Source organism: Phymastichus coffea, unplaced genomic scaffold (genome assembly GCF_024137745.1).
Source record: "Phymastichus coffea isolate CEN01 unplaced genomic scaffold, Cenicafe_Pcof_1.1 PCOF00006, whole genome shotgun sequence".
Classification (NCBI taxonomy): Eukaryota; Metazoa; Arthropoda; class Insecta; order Hymenoptera; family Eulophidae; genus Phymastichus; species Phymastichus coffea.
The window spans coordinates 9,054,401-9,066,624 of record NW_026706817.1 but is presented as its reverse complement, the minus strand read 5'-3'; the positions used below and the strand labels follow the sequence as shown (position 1 = coordinate 9,066,624).

The 12,224-nt window shown below is 37.2% G+C and overlaps 1 protein-coding gene across 1 annotated transcript in view; it reads left to right on the top strand.

Annotated features, from left to right (window-relative positions):
* LOC131668442 (putative aldehyde dehydrogenase family 7 member A1 homolog) overlaps positions 1–12,224 on the top strand; it is a 787,423-nt gene that overhangs the window by 40,740 nt on the left and 734,459 nt on the right. The window lies entirely within an intron of this gene.

Below are 12,224 nucleotides of genomic sequence, written 5' to 3'. Positions count from 1 at the left end.
AGTGAGGAGGAGCAGTTATTTATTTACCATATTGTCGGTTCAAACTTCGAATTTAAAGATAATTGTATCTTCAACGAATAATAATTAAATGTATTATAATACTAATGTAAATAGCTGCACTATGAATAATAAATAAAAATATATCTAATTAAATAGTCTTTTTTTTCTTTATTTAACTATCCTTTTATTTCCTTTTGTGGAGAGGTAAAAAAAAAGTTCATAATGTAGCCCTTTCCAATGAATTTTATCTCATTGTAAAGGTGACTCATGAGCGACAATTCGAAAGGAAATACCTCATAGGTGAGAGCGAAAGTTGGGGGTCTCACTATTCCTATAATTAACTTTAAGTTCCGATAGACGGCAGTCATTCGAGTTCTAATATATTTATGAGAAGGATGCATAGCTTACATTTCATCATTCAGTGAGAAGAAATAGCTATAGCAAGACTATCCTCTTGTGATTCATCATGGCGCCTATTAGAAAAAACGAGAGCATTCGTTCTTCGAAGTATGTACACTGCCGCCCAATAATCTTTGCCCACCTAAGAACAAAACGACTATAACTTTGAAACTCTATATCTCGGCTGGAATTACACCTACAGAGCTCAGCGGGGGCTCATTTGAAAGGGTTTTTCAAGCACTTTTCAATGGTGTATATTAAAATCATGCTTAGATATTTCCCTTGCAGATAGGGCGGCGAATATCAAAACAAAAATTACGAAATTTTTGCTTTTTCTTTAACCGCTTGCCATTTTGAGAAAAAAAATCGTAGAAAAATTCTAAACATAGCATTTTTTAGCTCTTTTTCTGCACTATCCAAAACACAAATTCAAAAATAATTTTTGTCTAAATTCAGCGATTATATGAGCATTTCATTCAAAAACAGCATTTATATTCATTGCTCTGTATCTCGGAAAAATCGAATTGTAGAAAAAAATTTTCTATGGTATGGTAAACAATTTTTTAGAAGATTAGAACAACATTAAAAAAAATTTATTTTCACTAATCATTAGTTATGTCAGTTTTGGTAGATTAGATTAATTTTTCTACTTAGATTTTTCGTTGATCGAGATTTGCATACAATTAAAATTTGTCTACAATTAATAGAATAGCTTCGAGTATAAATGATCTGTTTTATTATTCCAAAGTGAAATATTGAAAAAATTAGACTACTTGATATTACGACTGAAAAAAAAATGTTTTCATATGATTATCAAATTCCGTTCACGTATGCTACTTACAAAATAGAGCATTTTCTTCCAAGAAAATTTTTTTCTACAATTCGAATTTTCCGAGATACAGAGCAATGAATATAGATGCTGTTTTTGAATGAAATGCTCATATAATCGCTGAATTTAGACGAAAATTATTTTTGAATGAGTGTTTTGGATAGTGCAGAAAAAGAGCTAAAAAAAGCTATTTTTCGAATTTTTCTACGATTTTTTTTCTCGAAATGGCAAGCGGTTAAAGAAAAAGCAAAAATTTTGTAATTTTTGTTTTGATATTCGCCGCCCTATCTGCAAGGGAAATATCTAAGCATGATTTTAATATACACCATTGAAAAGTGCTCGAAAAACCCTTTCAAATAAGCCCCCGCAGAGCTCTGTAGGTGTACTTCCAGCCGAGATATGGAGTTTCAAAGTTATAGTCGTTTTGTTCTTAGGTGGGTAAAGATTATTGGGCGGGAGTGTATGATTCTCGGATAATATTCAAATTCATCATCTTCCTAGTGAAGACAAAGACTCAAGGAAAGGAGTGTGGGAGCAGCTTGCACGAGATCGAGAACGCTTCCAATGTCGTATTATGTAACTAAGTAGTATAATATCGCGAGCACTATTTACAAAACGTATAATAATGATGAATCATATTCTTGAACCTATACTAAAAAAACATTGTATAGTATATACAGTTAACAAACTAAAAATCTAAGTGGAGGTGGAAGAAGCAGCAAGTGGAGGTGGAAGAAGCAGCAAGTGGAGGTGGAAGAAGCAGTAAGTGGAGGTGGAAGAATTTTTGGGCGGGAGTGTATGTGTGTACTTGATTTCTCTCGTAGGCAAATTATTATAGGCTAAATCGAATAGCTCGTAGACAGTGTCGTTACAATACAGTAAGATATTTAGTATTTCAACACATATATATATATATATATATATATTAGTTATTTACGTATCTAGGGAGAGCCTCAACGGATTACGTGGAGGCGCGTTGGTGATAGGTGGGGGTAGAGAGCCGAGGTCGCGTAGCGGCCGAAGTATCATCTACCCCCCACCTATGAACGCGCCAAGACGTATCCGAAGCTCTCCCTAGATACGTAAATAACTAATATATATATATATATATATATATATATGTGTGTGTGTGTGTGTGTGTGTGTGTGTGTGTGTGTAAATACTAAATATCTTACTTATATTCCGCGTTTCTTACAATTCTTTTCATAATCCAATATCTTAGCTTTGTCTAAGTCAAATTTGTATGAGAGAGTTATTCTATGTGTAGCTACTATTGTATCTGAGTCAATATTTTTTTTTTTTTTTGTGTTCATTTAATCTAATTTTTAAGGATCGCTTACTTTCACCTATGTAGACCGCTGAATATTGTTTGTAGTTAAAATTATGTAGACAATACCAGTGTTGTCTAATAAATCAAATTTGTCTTTTGCTAAATGAATGAATTCTTGTAATGGTTTTTTTAATAAAGGGATTGTTGTAATGTCATGTTTTTTTTTAATACAGAAGAACATTTTTTTAAAGATGTTGCAATTATTTGGAATAGTGACTGTAGGTAGTTTTTGATTTATAAATTTTTTAGAATTATTCTTCCCTTTTATATATTTGTTAATCTGTTTGTGTATGTGTTTTTTTTTTTTTTAATAAATTCAGATGGATAATTACTCTTTTTCAGGATATTAATACTTATTTTTAGATTGCGTGAACGAAATAGTTTGTCAGCAAGTAAAAACACCTGGTCAATTAAATTTGAAACTTATAACGTGTGATAAACCACTCATTATGTCTCTCTCTCTCAAACAACCACTCTTATATGAGCAAATCCCTAAAACTTTAAAAATTTAAGTTACTCCATGATATTCGGGCTATACTAAGAGGAATTCGAAATTTGAAAAAAGGTTTTTTGTTCAAAAAATGATGACTAACAACCTCCATTAATTTATTTTAGACCATCAATTATAGATATAAAGCTATAAATCGAAATTGTATCGTTTGTGCAACAATTTAATGTGTTACTCGCTATAGAAAATTTGATTCTTTGTATTGTAAAAAAAAAAGTCTTGAACAAATTGCTTCAACATTTTTTTGTAAGTTAATCTTCACCATATTATTGTAATAAAATCGGTCTCATGCATGTGCTTCTATTAGACACAAAATAAAAAATTCAAATGTAAGTGAAATTCACTTTATAAAAAAACCGAAAACTTCGTAGACTTTATTTTTTTTTGCAAATAAGTTTGTTGGAACTCATACATAAATACTTAGAATGTGTTCTACTCTAAATTACTAATCTAAATCTATTTTTGTTATGCTTGTGCCTTGTAAATTATCCGAGTTGAACACTTTAGTAGTTGGCGTAGTCGGTGCGCCGCTCATGTTGAAAAAAGACATTTTTTATTGGCACAATAAAAATACCTTTCAGATTGATATATAACCCAAAGCCAATTTATATTTATTGTTTTTACATGATATTTAAACTCTGCTTGAGTTGCATATACATTGCGTTGACTGGTAAGATGCAATTATAAAAATTATAAAAGTCTAACATCGATATGATATAACGAATGAATTCATGTATAAGCTCACTATACCTATAACTCTCATTTCGCTTTCAAAACAGATAGAGCGAATTGTGCGTCTACTGAAATATGTAAGCAAACACTGAAAGTCGCGCGAAAAATTCAATGTCGTCCTGACTCTCGGGCAGTAAGTATGTGATATGAGCACAGCAGTTGCTCGTAATTTTTTTCAGAATGGATGATTTTAGTACCAAAGAAAAAAATAAACAATTGAAACGTGACAAAGTGAATGCCAAGAGAGATATAGAAAGGCAAAAGCGGCAGAAACGTGCAGATGATCTTCGTGAATTTAACGAAAAAAGAAGACAAGAACGTCTTTCAGACGTACAGTAAGTGCACAATTTTCGAAAAAGAACATTGCACCTAAACGCACGGATAAAATGATCTGTTTTACATAGTTATGCTCATTTTATGTATTATTGTGTATTTCAGCGTGAAAAATATTGATGTTTCTCAAATCCTATACCTGGATGAATCGTTAAATAATGAAATAATTGGTGACAGCAGCAGTATCGAAAATGAAAGTATCACAAGACAAATTAGCCGACTCAAAAGGAAACAATCAGTCAATTACAGGACTACGCAAAAACGGAAATCAACAAATGTACAAACAGTAAGTCCTCTCAAACAAATACGTCTTGACAGCCAGGCCAGTGACCTCGACAGTGACGACTCAAGTGATGATGTTTTGGATGACGGTGACTTTGTAAATAACGAAGTCTCCCCAGGTATTGTTTCACAGCCATATCTTGAAGGTGCTCTAATTGAAAGCAACAGTCGAGACGGGTTTGAATATAACGCTTCAAAACAAACGCGAATAGAAATTAAAAAAGTGGAAAATTCTTTACGTTTGTCGAACAATAGGGAAAGGAGGTTGCGCAGAAAAATTGAAAAATTGAAATTGGTTATTAAAAAAAAGTTAGACAGCGAGATGTATGGAGAGTAAAATATTACAGAGAGTTGCGAAAAAACACAAAGAAAGATGAAATTTTGAGAGAAGTGGAGGAAATTGAAAAACAAGGTGAAACTGAGATTAGGAAGCATTTATTAATTGGAAAAGTTTTGCAAGCTCAGTTGATTAATAATAAAACCAAACTGAATACAGAAATTGAAAAAGCTACTTTTGCGCGAAACACATCAGGTACAATTTCAAAGAAATATCGTTGTTTAAATAAATTATCTAAAATCAATAACTATTATTATAATAAAAAAATCAATAAATATAGCGATTGGTCTGGTAGGCGTTCTAACAAAAAAATAATGCTAATTAGAAAAACATTATCTGATGCGATTACTGCGTTTTTAGAGAGGGACGAGAACTCATGTGTAGCACCGGGTGTCAGGGATGTAGTAACAGAAAATGGAATGACTAAAAGAAAACGCTACTTAATGGACACAGTTGATAATATGCATAAAAAATTTTTGCAAACTGAAAAATTGAAAATTTCCCGATCTGTATTCTATAAACTCAAACCTTTTTGGATTTTGAATAAAAAATTCACTGCTCGTGATACATGTTTATGTAAACAGCATGCAAATTTCAATTTTCTATTGCAAAAATTGGCTCATTTGAAGATTATTTCAGCCAGAAGTTCATATAAGTTTATTAACAAGTTTGTTTGCGATTATAAAAATAAAAAGTGCATGTACAGAGACTGTGAAATATGTGGTAGAAGAACTGTAAAAGATAATAAAAATAATATGAAAACATATTATTATAAGTGGGTGACATCAAAAGAACATCGCATCGGCAAAAATAATAAAGTTTTCGACGTTACTATCACTTCGAAAACTAAAATTTTCTGTACTGTTTCAGAACTAATCCAAGAACTAAATACATCACTAAACTCATTCTTAAAACATTCTTATGATACTAGTCACCAGTTGTTATTTTTTGAGGAAAACAAATGTAATCTGAAACTAAACGAAGTCCAAATGGTCGTTGATTTCTCGGAAAATTACATATGTAAATACTCAGAAGAAATTCAAGCTGTTCACTTTGGAGCTTCTCAAAAACAGCTAAGCCTCCACACGGGAGTTTTCTATTACAAGAAAACTTTGCACGATGAACCGGAGTGTGTTTCTTTTTGTACTATGTCGGAAAATTTAAGGCATGATGCCAGTGCTATATGGGCCCATTTGCAACCAATTATTAAGCTTATCCAGTCAACTGTACCAAATGTAGAAACAATTCACATTCGCAGTGATGGTCCCACGACACAGTACAAAAACAAAACTAATTTCTACTCGTTTCGTCTACATTGTGAAAAATTTCGTTTAAAAAGTGCTTCATGGAATATTTCTACTCCAGGGCATGGAAAGAGTAGTGCTGACGCAACTGGAGGGACAGTGAAAAGATTGTGTGATAATTTCGTTCTAGCTGGAAACGATATTACTTCAGCAGATGATGTAATCACTGCTGTTACTAAATCTGATAAGAAAAAGATTCAAATTTTCAAAGTTATACTTGATGAAATAGAAAATATTGATCGTTGAATGATTATTGAATAAAGATTGTTGAGCCTCATTTAAAATCCGCGCCAAATTCTAACAAAGTTTTTCAATTATTGTGGAATGCAGAATTAAAAAATACATTATTCCTTAATTATCTCTCATGTAATTCATGTTTCACCATACTTCCATGTACTCATTATACACTCAAACCAACTAAATAGAATTTAGTCAATGAAAAAGTTGGGAAGGTGCAAAAACAGAAAAAAAAACTAGCAACAAAGCGACAAAAAAGCATACGTGAAAATAATTAAATTCAGTATTATTGTTATAGTTAATTTTGTTAGTTATAAAAACAATCAGATTTAATATTATTGTTATAATTAATGTTTGTAACTATTGTATTTTGTTCATTAATTTGTTGTACTATTATTTATAAGATAAATAAAGTTTACCTATTAATAAAAATATATTTAATGTATTTTTTTTTCGACACCTACAAAATTTCCAGTCTCTGTCAATTATGCTTTTTTGTGAAAAAAGGTTCTGAAAAAAACATGAGCTTGTATTTTTTCATGTTATTTAAATCTAACTAAAAGAGAAAAAAAGATCCTGGAAGCTGTGCTTTGAAAAAAAAAAAATTTTTTTTTTAATATCAAATTTCAAAATTTTCGGAGATTAGCTCATATATATACTTATATACTTATATTTATATTAATTTATGTAATTTTATGTACAAAGCCTAGAAGTGGCAGCCGCAGCAGACAATAGAGTACGAGGTAAGAGAGAGAGAATACTTAATTTGCAACGCGAACTAGCGAGACGAAGGATAAGCTCGTGCAGATCCAAACCGAAGGCGCGCTGACGTGCGAGAGAGAGACGGCCGCGCGACAGGAACCGACTTAGGTTCGACAGAGTAGGGGAGAGAGAGTGGGGAACGCTCCCGCGACATTAGTTTGGGAATTGCGTCCGAAACCACGCGTGCTCCTGCCGGCCGGCTTTCGCAGAGAAGTCCAGATATTACGTATCTTCATTTAGACGTTTGGTTTGGCCCTGCGGCAGTTGAAAGGAGAGACTTCCCACTGTAATTAGTGTAGAGGCGGTTGCAATCACGACGCTCTCAGGAAGCTCGATTATAATCCGCTTAGCAAAACATGGATGATGCATATAGTGCACCATATGGCCAGCCGCGAGGCTGGCCAGGTCACTTTGTGCAAAAATCTTTTGTCAAAGCGGCGGACGACAATTGTCTTCCTTAGCAGAGAACGCAGACTCCTCAAATAAACAACTCGTTGTTTTAGGCGAGGACGTCGAAACTTCTCTCTTTTGTGTACGGGCATATACAAATGCTGAAGTACAAAATGCGTCACCGATTGCCCTCGACAAGCAACTAATGCTAGTCGACCCGAAGTGAATGCAATGTATATTTGAACGAAGACTTGCAATCACAAGTGCGGATGTGTGTACCTTCACGTGGTGGGGCTGAAAACGCTGTCTCTGCAAAGAAACAGTAGGCAAAACACATAACGCTTGCCCCCAGGGCTAAAGGCCAACCGGCCAAACAAGATATAACAACACGGACCATAACAATACGTGGTGAGGTGCGGCCTGCAAACGCCCAAACATTCATCGCGGAGTCTACCACACCTCAAGAGCTCAACTCGAGCCCAGAAAAGCCAAAATCCGGGAGTCACTTGAGGGGAAATCTCTTGGGATTGTGGTACCGCGCGCCCTCTTAGAGGACGGGAGACCGCTTCGGGAGCTAGTTGCAGAGGGCCAATGGTCCCGGCAATCCGAATATAATTCGGGTAGATAACAAATTCCCCCCTATCGACTGGCAATCGGTAGGTGCCACCACCGTGGGTAAAGAGTCGCGGCCGTGGTCATAGCAGCCACCCAAAGTTCTTTGCCTCGAGCTCCCGGAGTAAGGCCCGACACCAAATTTTGCGAGAGAACAGTCCATTGGGCCGAGTAACTCTCGATGACTAGAACGCACTACGGATGCTAAAACCCTTACGAAAAATGTTTCCACAGAAGGGCAACATCCTTCCTGCTAAGGAATTGTTTTGAGCCCTAATAACTAAAGCAATTTTTGCAATTGAAAGCGAAATTAGTGGCTGTCAGCTCCTTTTGAAAGCGAAAACCATGCACTGAAAGTCCATCAGATCCAGTGCTGCTAATGGCGAACACAGGCTAAGATGACAGTAAAGGCAGAAACCCGGCATGCTCACTCAAATGCTACTTTGGTTGCAACTCGTCTAACACCTAACCCGGACTTGACCAAACGAGGTTTGATTGAAAATCAAACCCAGCGTGAAATAAAAACACGCTGGTACACTCGTAATTAGTTTTAAGTTACATTATAATAAGATTAGTCCTAAGCAATTAACTAAAATTTAAGCAATAGCATAAGCAGTAGTACAGTAAGTAGAAAAATTAGTATTAAGATGCGTTAAAGAAAGTTACCGATTAAAAATTAAAAATTAAGAATCATAAATCAAAAATCAAAATCAAAAATCAATCAAAAATCAAAAATCAAATAAAAGAAAATCAAAACAAAAATCAAAATCAAAATCAAAACTAAAAACAGATCAAAAGCTAGAAAAATAACTAGCTAATAAATCAAAATGTAAATAAAAGAGCCATGGGACCCCGAACCCATGGAGAAACCCGATAAGGTAACCAAGCTCAAGCCTAAGTAAACACGCACACGCAGAAGTACTCACTGCTCGCACTTGAACGCCACTTGCTTAGTTGAACGCGAAAGTTAACGCCAGGACTAAAGTTGAAAGCCACCCTCCAGATCGCCAGCAGCGATCCCAAAGGAGGAAAAATATAACTAGAAATTGCGTTGTACCTTGAAAGCGACATGGTCAACCACTCTAGGTATAACAAGGCGAGGAAACGTAAGCAGGAGATGACCGTCGAGAAACCAGAGCACTGCTCTAACACTCCGGTATCAACTCAGTTTCCTTCGCAACCAATCGAAACAGAAGAAAGCAAAGACGATTGCCCACCAGTTAAGAGGGTTTGTTTGAACGCACACCAAAACCCCGAACTGGGCCAGAAGTTGAGGATCATACAATTGAACCTCAACAAAAGGCAAGTAGCCAACGATGAGCTGGGAGACATCATGACGGACAGAAATCTTGACATACAGGTGGCACTGGTGCAAGAACCATATCACTGGAATAACGCGATTTCAGGTATGGGCAGCATCGCAGCTATTCATGGATCCAAAAAGGGTGAAAAGATTCAAGCTGCGATACTTTACAATCCGCACAAGGTCACCGCTGTCAAGATCTCTAATCTGTGCGACTCCCATTGTGTTTGCGCACAAGTGGTCGGAGCCTTTGGCGAAATATACCTCGTAAGCATCTACTGCCAGTTCAGCCACAGCAGGAAGACCTATCTTGACAAACTAGCTGAGACTCTGAAGCAATTGAAAGGCAAAAGAGTCTTAGTTGGAATGGATGCAAATGCCAAGTCAAAGATCTGGTCTAACACACAGGACAAGAATGGAACAGTCATTGAAGAATTCATAGACCAATTTGGGCTAATAGTGGCCAATAGAAGGGACCAACTTCCAACGTGCCGTAGCACGAGGGGCGAGACGGATGTCGATGTAACCTTACATACGTCAAACCTGTCAAACCTCTTGGCTAGCTGGGCGGTGAAAGAGTGGACCACCAGTGACCACAGGCCCATAGTGATCGAACTGGATTTTGCCTCACATCCAACCAGACTCGTACGAACCGGAGAAACATTAGAACCAAGGTTCAACACGAGAAAAGCTGATTGGGAGAAATTCGGGCGACTTTGTAAATTCGAGAAAGAGAACCTAGCTAAACTCCCTTTAAAAACCGTCGAAGACATTGAAACTTATGTTTCAAAATTCGAAGAGGTTCTGATAAGGGCAGCAAAGGACTCTATTCCATCAAAAACGAGAAGAACGCGCTCTCAACCCTGGTGGAATCCTGACTTGCGAAGAAAGAAGCGGGCGATACAAAAAGAACGCAAAATCGTCGCTCTGAAAGACAAGGAAGGATCGAATAGGAAACAAAGAAAAGCCCTCCAGAGATCACTTGAGAAATTGAGTCAAATGAAATCTGAATATGCTGCGGCTGTTAAAAAAGCCAAACGCAACAGCTGGAGAGACTTCTGCACTATCGAAAGCGAAAAGAATGCTTGGGCGTATCCATACAAACGAGCATCCAACAAAGTCAGAATCTCAAAAGCAATGTGCACGGTTAACTGTAATGGTTCTGTTACAAAAGATTGGAAAGAAACAAGCATGGCTTTACTAGAAGAATTAATGCCTGATGACGACCCAAGCTGCGAAAATGACACACATGCAAAGATCCGTAGAGATATGCGGGAGGTTCCAGCAACCGGCAACGCAGAGCCTTTCCTAATAAGGGAAGTTGAAATAGCCCTTAAAGCGAACAAGGCAGGGAAATCACCAGGCAAAGATAGAATAGAGTCGGAAATGCTTGTTAATGCAAAACCATTACACCAGGAACTGACACGACTTTTCAATGCCTGCCTAAAATGCGGAGTGTTCCCCAGAAGATGGAAAAGTGGAATGCTAATCACGTTGCTCAAAGGGGTTGAAAAACCCGAGAACGAGATTAAATCATATAGACCCGTATGTCTACTCCCCATAGCCGGGAAGACACTCGAGAGGCTTGTGATTCAAAGAATTTCCAACATTCTAAACAGCTCGGACTGGTCTTCGGAGGATCAATTTGGCTTTAAGGCAAATAGATCCACAGAGGACGCCATCAGAAGACTATATGAAATAGTAGAAGAGGCAGAATCTGATCCGTCGATCAAGTACGTAGCCGCTATTCCACTGGACGTCTCAGGAGCATTCGATGCCTTATGGTGGCCAAGCCTGCTTTCCCATTTGAAAGAAAGAAACTGCCCAAGAAACATCTATAAGCTCCTCCAGAGTTACTTCAGTGATCGAGAGGTGGGCATATATGCCCACTTCGAAGAAACACTGAAAACAGTGACGAAGGGGTGCCCCCAGGGCTCAGTTTTCGGACCGGTAGGCTGGAACGTCATATTTGACAAACCACTCCGGTCAATCAGGGACGCAGGATACGAAGTACTAGCCTACGCAGACGATGTGCTTCCCATCATTAAGGCAAAAACACGCATTGACTTTGAAAGACAAGCCCAAGAAATCATTAATATAATGATGGATTGGTGCAAGTCTGACAAGATGAACTTGGCGGTACAAAAGTCAGCACTAATATGGCTAAAAGGCCAATTAAGCGAGAATAGGAACCCTACAGTCAAAATTGGAAAAGACAACATTAGAACGCACAAAACAGTCAAGTACCTAGGAATCACAATCTCGAAGGGCTTCCGATTAGAAGAACATATTCGAAACGTGATTCAAGACTGTAACAGTACTTACTTCGAGCTAAGCAAAATAGCAAGAGTAAATTGGGGCCTAAAATTCAATTCTTTGAAAGAGATATATAATGGCTTCTTAGTATCGAAAGTTACATATGCCGCTGCAGGCTGGTGGCAAAGGACCAACATCAAACAGCAATCTGCTTTAGAAGGATTGCAACGATCGGTCCTCTGCAAAACACTCAAAGCTTACAGATCGATCTCTCATGAAGCAGCACACGTACTTGCAGCCTCCCGACCGATAGCTCTAGAGCTTGACGCGAGAGTTGCAAAGTACTGCGTCAGGAAAGGGAGATCGGTTAAAATGCACGGCATCCGAATTACATCGGAAGAACTTCGATCGGGCAGACTAAAAATCTCAAAAGCCATACAACTCATCAACGATGAAATCGAAAGGGTATGGCAAGAGAGATGGCAGTCAGCCACAAATGGCAGGAGAACGTACTGCTACTTCCCAGTAATCAAGGACAGATTAAAGAAGAGGTGGCTAAATCCCAATCACTACACAGTCCAGTTTATGACTGGACATGGTGCTTTTAAGT